This window comes from Balaenoptera physalus, assembly GCF_965194825.1.
Source record: "Balaenoptera physalus genome assembly, chromosome: 7".
NCBI lineage: Eukaryota > Metazoa > Chordata > Mammalia > Artiodactyla > Balaenopteridae > Balaenoptera > Balaenoptera physalus.
In genome coordinates, this window is record NC_138886.1 from 112,611,569 (window position 1) to 112,627,558 (window position 15,990).

Here is a 15,990-nt window from a genome sequence, read left to right on the forward strand (position 1 = left end):
AGCATAACTAGTGAAAATTATTTCTTAAATCCTAATATTTTAAGTTTCTGGAAATCATCCTTAGGGTATAGAGCAAATGAAGAAATACTTATTCAAGAAAACCTAGTAAAACTTGGTGAGAACAGCGAGAGTCCGTAGCATTTGAACCATTACTCATCCCCTCCCTCCCTCCTCCCAGCTCAATGGGACAAAAACTCTATTCCAGGCAGGTGACGCCAAGAACACAGGGCTCCCTCTTCTCCCATCTCTCACTTACGGGATATGGTATCTTCCTGGCAGAGGCAGGCCATTGGAAGTTCTCATCAGCCCCAGCTACGCGTTGGTAAGGAGGTTGAGAAATCGGAAACCTCATACACGGCTGGTAGAAATACTGCCTTGGAAAACAGTTTGGCAGGTCCTCAAAAGTTTAATCATAGAGTTACCGTATGACCCAGCAATTCCACTCCTGTACATATGCCCGGGAGAAATGAAAACATATGCCTACCAAAAAACTTGCACACAAACATTCGTAGCAGCATTATTCATAAGAGCCAAGAGGTAGAAAAAACACTCATCAATTGACAGCCAAATGTGGTATATCCACCCAATGGCATATTATTCAGCAATTTTTAAAAAATGAAATACTCATACATGCCACAACATGGATAAACCTTGAAAACATTGTGCTAAGTGAAAGAAGCCAGTCACAAGAGACCACATATTGTATGACTCCATTTATATGAAATGTCTAGAACAGACAAATTTATAGAGACAGAAAGGAGGTTAGCGGTAGCCTAGGGCTGAGGGAATAGAAGAATGGTGGGTGACTGCTAAAAAATATGGGCTTGCTTTTGGGAGTACTGAAAATATTATAAAACTGATTATGGTGATGGTTTCACAATGCTGTGAAGAGAATAAAAACCATCGAATTGTATGCTTTAAGTGGGCAAATTGTATTGCATGTGAACAAAAGTGTAAACAGAAAAAATCTACTTGACCCAACATTTATTAGCACACGTTTTCTGTGGATCAGGAGTCTAGGCATGGCTTAACTGGGTAGTTTGCTTAGGATCTCACGAAGCTACAGTGAAGGTGGTGGGCAGGGCTGTGATCACATCTGAGGTTGGGATCCCCAACTAAGTTAACTGGTTGTTGGCTGCATTCATGCCCTTGCCATTGTAGGACTGAGGTCCGCAGCTCCTACAGGCTACCTACCATTCTCGCACATGGCCCTCTCCACAACATGGCAGTTCGCTTCTTCGATGCCATTTACAAACTTTGGTGATTTTGAATAAATGAGTTAACCTATGTTCCACCTTCTTCATTTGAACCTGGTAACAACAACAACAGCAACAATAATAATAGTAGCTGCTTACCATGGTTGTTGTAAAGATCAAATAATATGCCTGGCTCCTCATATCAGTCAACAAATCATAGCTGGTACACTATTAATAAGCACAGGATGGTAACAGATGTGGCATAAAGAAAGAGTTCTATGGTTTTAAAAAAAAGTTTGGAGGCTCTAACTTCTAGAATGATGTAGTAAAGAAAAAATCTGCTCCTCCAAAAAGCAATGAGAACACCAGCAAAAATTATCCAAAGCAACATTTTTATAACTCTGGAAATTAAAAGTTTGCAACGATCCAATGAATGTTTATTAAAAGGAGGAGGATAAGGAGGAGAGAAGAAGCAACTGAACCTCAGTAAGAAGAATTAATTTGTGGTGTTTTAACTTGTCCTATCCCATCTCCCCCTCCTCAGCTCCATGGTAGCCAACAACAATGATGGTAGGCATGAATTGGCAGGGGGGAAACATGTTTGAGGTCCCCTAAAAAGCCACATCCCCAGAGAACTGTCACTATTTGACCTGACTGGCAGTTCCTTGGAAACACCCACTTGCAGGGCTTGTCTTTATCTGATCTGACTCAGAGTTTTCTCAGTGTCAACAGCCTTTTCCCTGGGGCATTTGTTGAAAATAATTAGTGGCAATGGTTTAACATCACAGCTGCCTAAAGCAGCACTAACAGTTGGAGCAACGAAGAAGTTGCCCAAAAACATAAAAGGAAAAGCTGGGGAATAAAATATCCATAGGGGGCTTTGAAAAGCTCTGACACATTCCTGGGAATCTAGAAGGCCACATACATGGGCAGGGCTGTGCACTTTCCCAGGAAAGTCCTGAGAAGGCTATAATCTTTCACCTCTGGCTGACCTTGAAGCTCCACGCAAGCAGGAAGTGAAGGCCAAGGCAGTGTTACAAACTGCCCGTCAGAGCACTGAAGGCATTTTCCAACACACACAGAGCCTCTAGACAGCGGCTGGGAGACTTCAAGGTATTTAAGGAAATCTTTATTTGATTATTTGATGACCCCTAAACTAATCTAGCAGAGACTTCAATGGCAACACATTGAGTATAGACTTTACAGAATTCATTTAGGAAAGTCACTAAACAAACAGTAAAAATAACAATAACAAACAGCAACAGCAAAAAAGCCCAGGGGAGGGGGATCCAATTTTCAGAGTCACCGTATTACACAATTTAAATATCCAAGTGTCCACAAAAAATTGTGAGACATGCAAAGAAACAGGAAAGTATGGCCCATACACGAGGAAAAAATAGCAGTCAACAGCAACTATCCCTGAGAAATACCAAATGTTGGAATTATTAGACAAAGAACTTAAAAGCTATTACAAATATTTTTAGAGAACTAAAGGCAACTATGTTTAAAGAACTAAAGGAGAGTATGAGAACAATGTCTTACCAAATAGTAAACGTTAATAAAAAGATAGAAAATATAAAAAAGAATGACCACAACATTGTAAATCAACTACAATAATAAAAGAAAAGAAAATATAAAAAAGAATAAAACAAAGTAAGAGAGCCAACATGCTCTTCAAGAAATACCAAAAGGAGTCCTTCAGGTGGAATGAAAGGGTACTGGGCAGTAACTTGAATACATATGAAGAAATAAAGAGCACCAGGAAAGGTAACTACATAGGTAAATATAAAAAGGCAGTATAAATATTGCTTTTGTTCATAAGTCTCTTTTTCTTCTATCTGATTTAGAAGGCAACTGCATAAACAATCATTGTAAATCCGTGTTGATGGGCACACGATGTATAAAGACATAATTTGTATGATGATAATAACAGTACAAAGGAGAGTGGAGGAAATGGAGCTCACGGGCTCTAGAGCGCAGGCTCAGTAGTTGTGGCGCATGGGCTAAGTTGCTCCATGGCATGTGGGACCTTCCCGAACCCGTGTCCCCTGCATTTGCAGGTGGATTCTCAACCACTGTGCCACCAGGGAAGTCCTGGATTTTTGTTTTAATTTGGGGAGATAATGGCCTTAATAAAATTAAACAAATTTCTTTATTTCTCAGAGCCTTGAAGAAGCTTTGAGATATGCTGGTCTACCTCATTCTAATGAGTAATACATCCTATCTTGGAGTCAAATTTGGATACACTTCTGGTCAATTTTGTGTCAGAAGTGGTTTGTGTACAATACTGCACATTTTGCTGTCAAAATTTCCTTAGTTTCTTTAACACAGTTGTTGGGTTTCTGACTTTTTTCCCTTGCAGCTCCCCCCATATAGCTACTAAAAAAATATTTTCCCAAGAGGAACACATTATTTCTTCCATGGTTTCCTACTTCTCCTGAGTTTCTTTCAAGTGGCATAAATAGGAAGGCAAAGAGTAATTAGACAGTATAAAATTCCTGATGATGAGAATAACCCAGAGACAATTCTTAACAACTTTTCATTTTTCTATTATAAAACAAGTGTCTCCAATGTTAGCTACTAAGGTGCTATGTGTACATGAAACACTTCTCTACAGCTTGTTGCTATCAGCCACCTACAATTTTGCCCTCTCCAATTCAAACCATTCTGTAAAAAACATTTAAATGACTTTTAAAAACAAAGCTACAATGTTATTTCAAGTCAATTACTTGGTTTTACATCCTAGGTCATCTTATCTTTTCATTCTATGCTCTCTCCCAAGGCAGTCTTATCTTTCCCCATGGCTTTAGTACTGTCTAATTTATGGTAAGTGCTAACAGCTTCTACTTCTATATTGCTAGCCATTGGGTTGGCCCAAAAGTGCCTTCGGTTTTTAAGTAAAAAATAAAAGACACATTTTTCATTTTCACCAAGAAGTTTATTGAACAACGTATTCACCCTTCTGTTCCACGACCTTCTGCCATTTTTTAGGCAACTTCATAATTCCACCTTCCCAAAACTTTTTAGCTTTTTGAGCAGAAAATTGTTCCAGGTGCCTTTTACAGTCTTCCAGGGAATGGACATTTTTTCCATTAAGAGAATTTTGTAAAGACCGAAATAAATGGAAATCTGAAGTTGCAATGTCTGGTGCATACGGCAGATGAATCAGAATTTCCCAGCCAAGCTGTAACAGTTTTTGCCTGGTCATCAAAGAAACATGTGGTTTTGCGTTACCCTGATGGAAGATTATGCATTTTCTGTTGACTAATTCTGGACGCTTTTCGTCGAGTGCTGCTTTCAGTTGGTCTAATTGGGAGCAATACTTGTTGGAGTTAATCATTTGGTTTTCTGGAAGGAGCTCATAATAGAGGACTCCCTTCCAGTCCCACCATATACACAACATCACCTCCTTTGGATGAAGACTGGCCTTTGGTGTGGTGGGTGGTGGTTCATTTCACTTGCCCCAGGATCTCTTCCATTCCACATTGTTGTACAGTATCCACTTTTCATCACCCGTTACAATTTGTTTTAAAAACGGAACGTTTCCATTACGTTTAAGTAGAGAATTGTATGCGGAAATATGGTCAAGAAGGTTTTTCTTGCTTAACTTATGTGGAACCCAAACATCAACGCGATTCACATACCCACGCTGGTGCGAATGATTTTCAGCGCTTGATTTGGATATTTTGAGTATGTCAGCTATCTCCCGCGTGGTGTAACATTGATTGTTCTCCAAAAAAAAAAATGATTGTTCTCAATTAATGTCTCCATTTGATCGCTGTCAGCTTCAACTGGTCTGTCTGACCCCTTGGAGCATTGTCCAGTGAGAAATCTCCAGCACAAAACTTCGCAAACCACTTTTGACACGTTCAATCAGTCACAGCACCTTCTCCATTCACGACACAAATCTGTGTTTGCGTTTCAGTTGCGTTTTTACCTTTCTTGAAATAATAAAGCATAATATGCCAAAAATGTTGCTTTTTTTCTTCCATCTTCAATATTAACATGGCTACGCAAAAATTCACCAATTTTGATGTCTTTTTTTAAATGCACGCTGATATGAGAGCTGTCACAATACAAACTAACAGAATTGTTTCGAATTAAGTTAAAGACAACTAAGTGCAACTAGAGCCATCTTAAGGAAAAAACCGAATGAAACTTTTGGCCCACCCAATAAATACTTAACTATTGCACTGCCTTCCTGATTCCTCTGCCTGAATATCTCAAAAGAACCTCAAATTCTACATGCGTCAAACTGAATCTGTGTGTTCCTCCCACCTCCACTCGCTGCCACATCCAAAGAATCTCTCCTGCTCTGATGTTTTTCTACTGATGCTTCCAGAAACCTCTCCTCCACCTTCTACCTCAAACCAATCAACTCCTATCGATTCTACCTTCTTTATATATCTAGAATTTGGCCCTCTTTCTCCATTTCTAATGCCACTTCCTTTCTCCATAACACTGTTATCTCTCCTGGATCACTACAATTGCCTCTTACCTCTTACCTTAGATTCTATTTGTCAAACACATCTATTACATTTTCATACCACTAATTTATTTATTTATTTATTTATTATTGTTGTTATTATTATTATTATTATTTTCTTGGCCGTGCCATGCAGCATGTGGGATCTTAGTTCCCTGACCAGGGATGGAACCCACGCTCCTTGCATTGGAACCTCGGACTCTCAACCACTGGACTGCCAGGGAAGTCCCCATACCACTAATTTAATTGTGCATTATGATTTCAATATGTGAATTTGGGGAGAGGGCACAAAAATTCAGACCATAGCACCAGCTATGTGACTTTAGGCAATTTACCTAACCTGGCTGTGCCTCAATGTCTTCACCTACATAATGGAGATAATAGTAACAGCCTTAACATCATAGAGCAATTACAAAAGCCAAATCAGATAACACATAAAGCTGCCTTAAATTAGGTTATACTATGCAAATGTAAGGGTTTATTTTTATTGATGACGATCATCATGATGATTAATCACTGATTAGCCACAAATAATTGGCTGGCTTAAGGAAGCATGGTTATTCAAGCAAATTACCCTTGATTGATTAAACAGGTTTAAAACCATAGAATAATCAGTCATTTACTAGGATGGTGGTTCTCAAATTTGAGTGTGTTTTAGAATCATCTGGAACGCTTATTGAAACACAGACTTCAAGACCCCCTTCTTCAGGGTTTCTGATTCAGAAAGTCTAGATTGGGGTCTGGAAATCTGCATTTTTAACAAGTCCCCAGGAGACACTGATTTGGTTAGTCCAGAGACCACAGTTTGCGAACCACTGTCCTGTTCTAAGAGGATAGGAAATTTTCATTCTTGTTACAAATTTTGGTACGTGCCCTGAGGGAAAATGGCAGGGGGATAGGAAAGCATTTTTTAAAAAAGAACCTGCCCTAGTCCTAGGGGATCCCAGAAATCTCTGCGAAGGAAGGAGCATTTGAGCTGAAATCTGACACACGGGCAGCAGTTAATCAACGTTAACAGGGTGGCAGGTGGAAAGAACTGCTAGCCCCAAAGGAAGAGCATGTCAAGGACTCTGAGGCCTGATGGAATTTGGTGCTTCTGATGGAGCAAAAGGCCGGAGTGCTAGAGTACGGGAGGTGGAGTTGGGGCGTCAATGGAGGCACCGGGGTGAGGCTGGGGAGAGAGGAACAACCAGACCACGTGGATTCTGAATTTCATCCTGAAAGCAGTGGGAATTTGTTGAAAGGTTTCCATCAAGGGACTGAAAGGACCAAATTTGTGTTTGGTCTTCTCTCTGCCTACTGTAGAGGAAATTGATTGTAGGCAGGCAAAAGGAGAAATGGTGCACCCAGCTAGGAAGTTTCCGAAGTTGCCCAGGTGAGCTGGAGGCGTGGGCTAAGGAGTTGGGTGGAGAGCTGCAGCCAGGCTGGGTGAGGCACAGGTTAGAGTGTCAGGAGAGGGAGCTGTCAGCAGGCCAACTGGACCGTGGCATTTCTTGTTCTCTGCACCAGAGAGGACTGAACGACAGAGGACTACTGTGTGATGGTGGCCATGGATGGAAGGGGATACAGGATTTGGTTTTGAACATATTGTATTTTAATTTGAAAAAATTCACATAGAGTAAAAATCAGGGCTTTTTTTTCTTTTGGAGGGTATACATTTCTATGAATTTGGGCAAGTGCATAGACTCACATAACCACCACTACACTCAGGATATATAACCATTTCATCTCCAAAAATTCCCTCAAGCTGTCCTTGGTGGTCAAATATTCCCCTTACTCCTAAAACCTGGCAACCCCCGATAGAGTCTTGGTCCTTGTAATTTTACTTTTTCAAAAATGTCATTTAAGTGCAATCCTATAGTATATAGTAATCGTTTGAGTCTGGCTTCTCTCACTTAGCGTAACGCATTTGAGATTCATCTGTGCCGTCATGTACAGCGATAGTTCCTTTCTTTTTATTCCTAGGTGGTATTGCCTTGTATGTACCCCGGTTTGTTTATCCACTCACCCACTGAAGGACATTTGGGTTTCCAGTTTGGGATATTTGTGAATAATGGTGCTAGAAAGATCCATGTACAGTGAACATAGGTTTTCATTTCTCTCGCGTTGCTGGCTTGGATAAGTATATAATTAATAAAAAACCGCTAAACTATTTTCCAAAATGGCTGTGCCACTCTGCATTCCCACTGGGGAAGTTATGAGAGCACCAGTCACACCGTATCTTCATCACTACTTGTTATTGTTTGTTTGTTTGTTTTGAATTTTGCCCATTCTAGTGGGTGCATAGTGGTGTGGGTTTAACAGTGTGGAATGTCTTTTCATGTACGTATTTTACATATGTATATTGTCTTTGCTGAAGTGTCCCTTGAAATCTTTTGTCTAATTTTTAATCAGGTTGTTTGTTTTCTTCTTGGTGAGTTGGTCATATTGTATTTGATAGGACTTGGTGAAATCTTGGTGACAAGGTCAGCCCTTGGAGATATAAACTTAGGATTCAGAGATGTCTGGTCTGCAGATAGACCTTTGGGAGTCAGGGGCATATAGATGCATGATAATCCAAGGAGTGCTAACAGGACTGAGTCTGGAGAAATTCCAGCACCTAAATGGCCAGGGAAAAGGGGGAGCCCACAAAGGAGACTAAAGATAAGAAACCATAGAGGGTGAGGGAAACTAGAAAAGTGAAGTGTGAAGGAAACCAGATGAGCTCGTTCCAAAAGAAAGATGGTGGACAGCAGAGCTGAATGCTGGTGAGTGAGCAGGTGTAATAAAGACTACAAAAGGCCCATTTTGTTTACCAACTAAAGGAAAACTGTTTCTCTACTCATGACACTTCTGACACCAAATGTGTGGGTTGTCCACACCAAACATTTCTCCAGTTCTCTGTAGATGCCACTTGGTGTCTCACAATTTAATTCAATTCAGACACCAACTACCTGGAGTTAGTGCAGACCCCACGGGTTAGGGGCTCAATCCCCCAAGATGCCAGTCTCAAGTCTGGGCCTCCTGTACTCCTGACCGATCAGCTATAAATCAAGGGTTCCCAGGACTACCTCCTGCAGTTTGGTAATTTGTTAGAACGGCTCACAGAACTCAAGGAAACACTTTACTTACTATTACTGGATAATTATGAAGGATAGAACTCAGGAACAGGCAAACGCAAGAGATGCACAGGGCAGGGTATGGTAAGAGGCAAGGAGCTCCCATGCTCCCTCCAGGCGTGCCACCCTCCCAGCACCCCCCTGTGCTCATCAACCCAGAAGCTCTCCCAATCCCGTTGTTTAAGCATTGACATATACACACTACTAACTGTGAAGTGGATGGCTAGTGGGAAGCAGCTGCATAGCACAGGGAGATCAGCTTGGTGCTTTTTGACCACCTAGAGGGGTGGGATAGGGAGGGTGGGAGGGAGACACAAGAGGGAGGGGATATGGGGATACATGTATATGTATAGCTGATTCACTTTGTTATACAGCAGAAACTAACACAACATTGTAAAGCAATTATACTCCAATAAAGATGTAAAAAAAAAAAATACAATAAAATTTTTAACTCAGAAAAAAAAAAGATTTTTATGGAGGTTCCATTATGTTGTATGACTGATTAAATCATTGGCCATTGGTGATTAACTCAATCCCCATCTCCTCCCAGAGATCAGGGTGGGGCTGAAAGTTTCAACTCTCTAATCAAATGACTGGTTCCTTTGGTAACCAACCCCCATCCTCTGAAAGTCACCTCATTAGCATAAACTCAGGTAAGGTGGAAAGGGACTTACTATGAGTACCAAAAGATGTCCCCTCTCATCTTTAGCACTCAGGAAATTACAAGGGCTTTAGGAGCTCTGTCCCAGGAACCAGCGACCAAGACCAAATATACACATTTCACAGAATCACACCAACACCGAAGTCACTGGTAAGCTTAGGATTATGTCAGTGTCCCTCAAGGGGTAGGTGTCAGTGGGAAGAAGGAAATGGAGTCAGCAGTCATCTCTTCAGATTTAGCTTTAAAGAGGGGACACATAGGGTAGTGATTGGAAGTAGGATGGAGGAAATTATGTTCTTAAGCCCTGCCAGAATTGTAGAATTTCTAAATGAAGACTTGACTCTCTTCATTCACTTACTCAACATTTATGAGGTCCTGCTATGTGCTGAGGAAACACAGCTGAATATGATCAAGGTCCTAGATGGCAAACAGCTAGCTCTAGACAGCTGGCCTGTGTCTGTGGGTCTGCCTCCATGGGGCCCACGGGTCAACCAACTGTGTATAAAACATATTCCCCCCCAAAATCCAGAAGATTTCAAAAAGCAAAATTTGAATTTGTCTGAACCATGACTACTGTTGACCCTTGAACAACACAGGTTTGAGCCGGGCGGGTCCACTTATACACTGATTTTTTTTCAATAAACACTACAGTACTACACAATCCAAGGTTGGTTGAATTTGCGGATGTGGAACTTCGGATATGGGTAGCTAACTGTCAAGTTCACCTCTAATTTTCAACTTCAAGGGTTGGCACCCCTAACCCCAGAGTGGTTCAAGGGTCAGCTGCATTTCCGTAGCATTTACATTGTGTTAGGTGTTATAGGTAATCTAGAGATGATTTAAAGTATATGGGAGGACGTGTGTAGGTTACATGCAAATCCCACACCATTTAATATAAGGGACTTGAGCATCCTCGGATCTTGGTATCCATGGGAGATCCTGGAACCAATCCCTCACAGATACCGAGGGACGACTGTATACAGTTCCTGAGCAGAACAGACAGTTCTGTGTGTGACATTAAGGTATAAGAGACCCCTTACTAGCATTTTTCTTCTGTTTGTGAAACCTATACAGGTTTTGAGGTCATAAAAAATCAGAGCTGGAAGGGAACTGAGAGATCATCTAACCGCCCTTTCATCTTACAAATGTAGGAATTTGGGTCCCAGAGAGGTTAAGTAGCTTGCCCAAGGACGCACATCTAGTAAGTGGCAGATTCAGGAATAAAGCCCCTATCTTCTGCTTCCCAATTCAGGGAATTTTCCACTACTCCAGGCCAGATCATACATACAAGTGTCAATTTCTGCACTTCTAATTTCATAGAGCTGAACCATTACTTTAAACGGTAATGTTAATGAATTCCATGAGTCAGCGCTTATTTTCATATTGTGTCAATTAATTGTGGTTTGGGGGTAATTCACTCCAAGGCCCTGGATTATAGAATGCAGCGTCAGCTGTTTTTTCAAGGTAATTCATTCCAAAACTTGGACCAAGGACACCTAACGTAGTTCAGAGTTAGTTGAATTTGTCTCTAAGTGTCCTTGAATTAAAAATCAAGAGTCCTGTTTGTTTCCCCCATACCATGGCTATAGGGAGGAATTGTGGCATTGGGCTGGGGTGCGAGGGGGGTTCCATGGAACCTGGGGAAGTGGGTACTCTGGGGAGAGTAAGGGTCAGGCTTGAGGTAACCCCACTGTAACCTGGTGGGTGGTGTGCTGTTGTGACTGTTTTGGGAGATGGCCTTTCTTTGTAATTGCAGCCAGAGATGACAGTTGGAAGAACTAGTGTGATTTCTGACCCAGACTTCCCTTCAGCAATCTGGACTGGTCTCTACCATCTGGAAAATATCAATTTCATTTGGAAACCAAGAAGATCATCTGCCTCATCTAGAACTAGTTACTTCCCCAGCCAGGAGCACAAGGAGGTCAAGGAGAAACAGGGGAAAAAAAAAAAAAATCATTCAGTTGTACAAAACAGCCATTTTGATGCCCAAGGCATTTGGTAATCAGATGAATCTTCGGGCACCTCTGCCATCCAACCTGATCTCTTGAGCTCATCAGAGGAGGCAGACTAGACCCGCATTGCTCTAGCTAAGCAGCGTGGCCTTGGGCAAGTGATGTCATCATTAAATGTAAGAGCTGGAAAGCCTGTCTGAGCTTAGGTAGTCTATTGTTACAGACCAGGAAGCCAAGATTTAGAGAAATGAAACATCTTATATTACTTACATTTGTGGAGGTGCCCACCTTCTCTCTTTGCCCTCAGGCTTCCTCACCTGTAAAATAAGGAGGTTGAACAAGATGACCTCTAATACCCTCTCCACCTCTGGCATTCAATGCCCTGAAAGTTCCCGAGAGCCCTGCTGCCCGGCAGGTGGAGTGGCCAAGCAGTCTTGGGCATTACCCGGGAAACAGACCTGTGGAATCTCGGGTCCCAGCCAGACCTACTGAATGAGAATCCGCATCTGAAAATAATCCCCAGGCGATTCATATGCACGTTAGCGTCGTCTTTAGAAATCTGGTTGATTTTGGCCCTAGATGGTTTGTGTTCTTTCCCTAAGGCTTTCAAGCCTCATTCTCTCATTAGCCTGCAGGTGTCACCAGAGAGCCAGCAGTGATCTTACTGGAGAGGCGGGAACTGTGTAGAGTTTTTATTCCCCTTTTCTTTTGTGTATTCTACCCTCCTGCCCTTCAAGTTCCTGTACACTCTTTGGCCTGTTATCCAGTAAGCTGGAGAAATGGGCTGCAAAGTGTAGTTTGCAGCTGTTCACACTACAGATGCTTCAGTGTCTGCCCTTCCAGAAAAGAACTGGACCTAGGGGACCTCTTGTTTCATGAGCAGACTCCCATGGAGTGATTTTTTAAAAACCCCAATTCTGTGTTTCCTTGACAATTCAGGCAAATCTGTGGCTGATACTCTAACAATGTAATACTACAACGAAGTATACTTTATTTTGGTCCCAGAATTTATTTATTAAGGTATTTGTATTGTATTATATTATCGATCAATTCTTACAATTTTAAATTATAATGACCATCTTTCCAGTAAACCAAAGGCTGAAGTCTTCCATGTTATTATATAAATGTTATTATTCGTATAACCCTTTAGATCTTTTTAAAAACACTTTTAATTTAACATATTTTAAAAAAATCCTTGTAACATAAGGTGTGTAGGATACTTCAATTATAGATGATGATCTGGAGGCTGGAGTTTCATCTCGTACATTGTGGAAATAAGACTTGGATCCAGGTCTTCTGGTTCCATATTCTATAATCTTTCTACTTTACCAAATGGCCTCCCATAATTATAATCAAATTTCTGCTCAATGGATGATGTCAAACTACAGTTGCTCACCACTGAGGTGTCTAATTGGGGAGATGTAACTTTTTTTTTTTTTTAATTTTATTTATTTATTTATGGCTGCGTTGGGTCTTCGTTTCTGTGCGAGGGCTTTCTCCAGTTGCGGCGAGCGGGGGCCACTCTTCATCGCGGTGCGCGGGCCTCTCACTATCGCGGCCTCTCTTGTTGCAGAGCACAGGCTCCAGACGCACAGGCTCAGTAGTTGTGGCTCACGGGCCTAGTTGCTCCGCGGCATGTGGGATCTTCCCAGACCAGGGCTCGAACCCGTGTCCCCTGCATTGGCAGGCAGATTCTCAACCACTGCACCACCAGGGAAGCCCGGATGTAACATTTTTACCTACTGATTTTTGTTTGTTTTTTTTTTGGCCCTGCGGCATGTGGGATCTTCGTTCCCCGCCAGGGATGGAACCCATGCCCCCTGCAGTGGAATTGCGGAGTCCTAACCACTCCACGGCCAGGGAATTCCCCTACTGATATTTTTCTGAGCTGTGTTAATTCACCAGCAATAACTGATTAGATAATGGAATTTCCAAAGATCTCCTTATGTCTGTGGCTGGGAAACTGCTATTGGGAAAAATGTACTTTAGAAATAATAATATCCCAAGTACCGTGGGATGGGGTAACAAAGCCAATGCCCCCTTGTCCCCTCAACCATCCCTCTACCCACCCCCCCAACATACAAGTTCTCTTTCTTCTCTCTCTAGTTTAGAAAGGAGAGGGTTTTTCTTCCTGCCTCTTTCTATTCCTTCTTTTCTCCGATATTAAGCACCTAGTATTTATCAGACCTTCCAGCAGCTGCTGATGACACAGTGGAGAACCGGTTCCTGCCCTCATGAAGTTGACAGTCTATTGAGGGAATCAGATACCAGACAAATAGGAGTAGTGATGTGAAAAGGAAAGAGCAGGGTACCATGAGAGTTGATAATAAGGAGACATACCCTAGAGTGGGGCTCAGGGAAGACTCCCCCATCAGCACTGATATTTAGGTGGAGAGCTGAAAGACAGCAACAGTAAGCAGTGGGAGTGGGGCCGTGGAAGGAGGAACTCTCTCTGCAGAGGAAATGGCACACGTGTCGGGGCTGTCAGGTAGACTGGAGTGAAGGGGCAGGAGAGGGGCAGTGGGACAAGATGTGGTCAGAGAGATGGCCTGGGTTCAGAGAGTCAAGGGCTTCATGGGTCCAAACACAGCACTCCCTGTTCCAAAATTACTGGTGATGAGTCCACCTGTTTATGTATTTCAGTGGGAGCATCCTGCTACTATTCATATCTTTTGAGGAGCTTTAAAATATACATTGGGGGAATTCCCTGCAGGTCCAGTGGTTAGGACCCTGTGCTTCCACTGCAGGGGGCACGGGTTCAATTCCTAGTCGGGAAACTAAGATCCCGCATGCCGTGTGGTGCAGCCAAAAAATAAAATAAAATAAAATTAACATTGGGATATAATATTTCATGTTTTTAAACATCAGAATTAAGAGTGTACCTAAAAGTGATCAGACATCAGAATGAGAGACTGCATGTTTACATCTCTTTCTGTCTCATAGTTATTCATTCGTGCATTTAACTCATACTAATTCTAAGAGCTTGTTCATATTCTAAGTTTTCTGTGTGTATATATGATCACGTTTTTTATGTATATCACCTGCAAATGCTTAGTTTTATTTCTTCCTTTCCAATCCTCACACTTTTAATTTCTTTTTCTTTTCTTATTGTGCAGGCCAAGATGTCTGGCACATTGCTGAAAGGTAGCAGAGATGGCTGGCATTTTTAATCTTGTTTCTGATGTTTGAAAGGAAAGTTGCTGATATTTACATGTAAGTATCTTTGTTACATGCTGATATTTACATGTAAGTATATTTGTTAACATGTCTTGTAAGTATATTTGTTACATGTCTTGTAAGTATATTTGTTCATGAAGAATTCCTGTCTATCCTTATTTGCAAAGAGTTTTTATTAATGAATATTGAATTTTCATTTATTGAGATAACCATTTACTTTTTCTCCTTTAACCTGTTAATGATTTACATTAGCAGATTTTCTAATGTTAAACCAAGTTTGCATTCCTAGGATAAATCCAACTTGGCATGTTGGACAATGCTTTTTATATTTTGCTGGATTCCATTTGCTAATACGATGTTTAGGGTTTTTGCATCTATATTGATGGCTGAGATTGGCCTATAATTTTTCCTTTTTCATGTGTTTTTTCTTCTTTTGTTATGGAGGTCATTCACGTTTCATATAATGAGTTTCATAAAATTATCTTTTTCTATAATCAGGAAATATTTGTGTAAGATTTCCACACTCTGTTCTTTGAATGTTTGGTACAGCTTATCTGTTCAACCACCTGCAGATTCTATTTCTTTAAATGTCATTGCAATATACACTACTATCTATAAAATAGATAACTAATGAGAACCTACTGTATAGCACAGGGAACTCTATTCAATGCTCTGTGGTGACCTAAATGGGAAGGAAATCCAAAAAAGAGTGGATATATGTATACATATAACTGATTCACTTTGCTGTACAGCAGAAACTAACACAACCTTGTAAAGCAACTATACTCCAATTAAAAAAAAAATTAAAAAAAATAAAATAAAATAAATAAATGTCATTGCACTAATTCAAGTTCTTGGTGCCATTCTGGCATTTAAAAATTACCTGTGATTTCACCTCGATTTTCATCTAAGTTTTCAAAAAATTCATAGACATAAACTTGTTTATAATATTCTCTTATTTTCTTTTTATTCTCTGCTACGTCTCTACTTTCTCCTTGTTTACATTCCTAACATATTATTTGTTTCACCTCTTTTTCTTCTTGATCAGTTTTGCCTCAGATCATTCAACATTATTTGTCTTTTTAAACTTCCAGCTTTGGCTTTGTTCATCCACAATTATGTCCATTGTTCACAATTTATCTATCCATTCACCTGTTGCTGGGCATTGATGGACACACACAAAAAATACATTTTTGTGTATTAGAAATAAAGCTTCTATGAACACTAATATATCAAGTCTTTGTGTGAACACGTGCTTTTATTTCTCTTCCATAAAAACTTAGGACTGAAATGGTTAGATTGTATGGCAGGTATATAAGTAACCTTATAGAATTCTAGTACTATCATTGCTTGTGTTATGTAGAGTGTAGTGTTTAAGACTTCTTGGATTCAAGTCCTAACTTCTTCATTTACTGTGTGA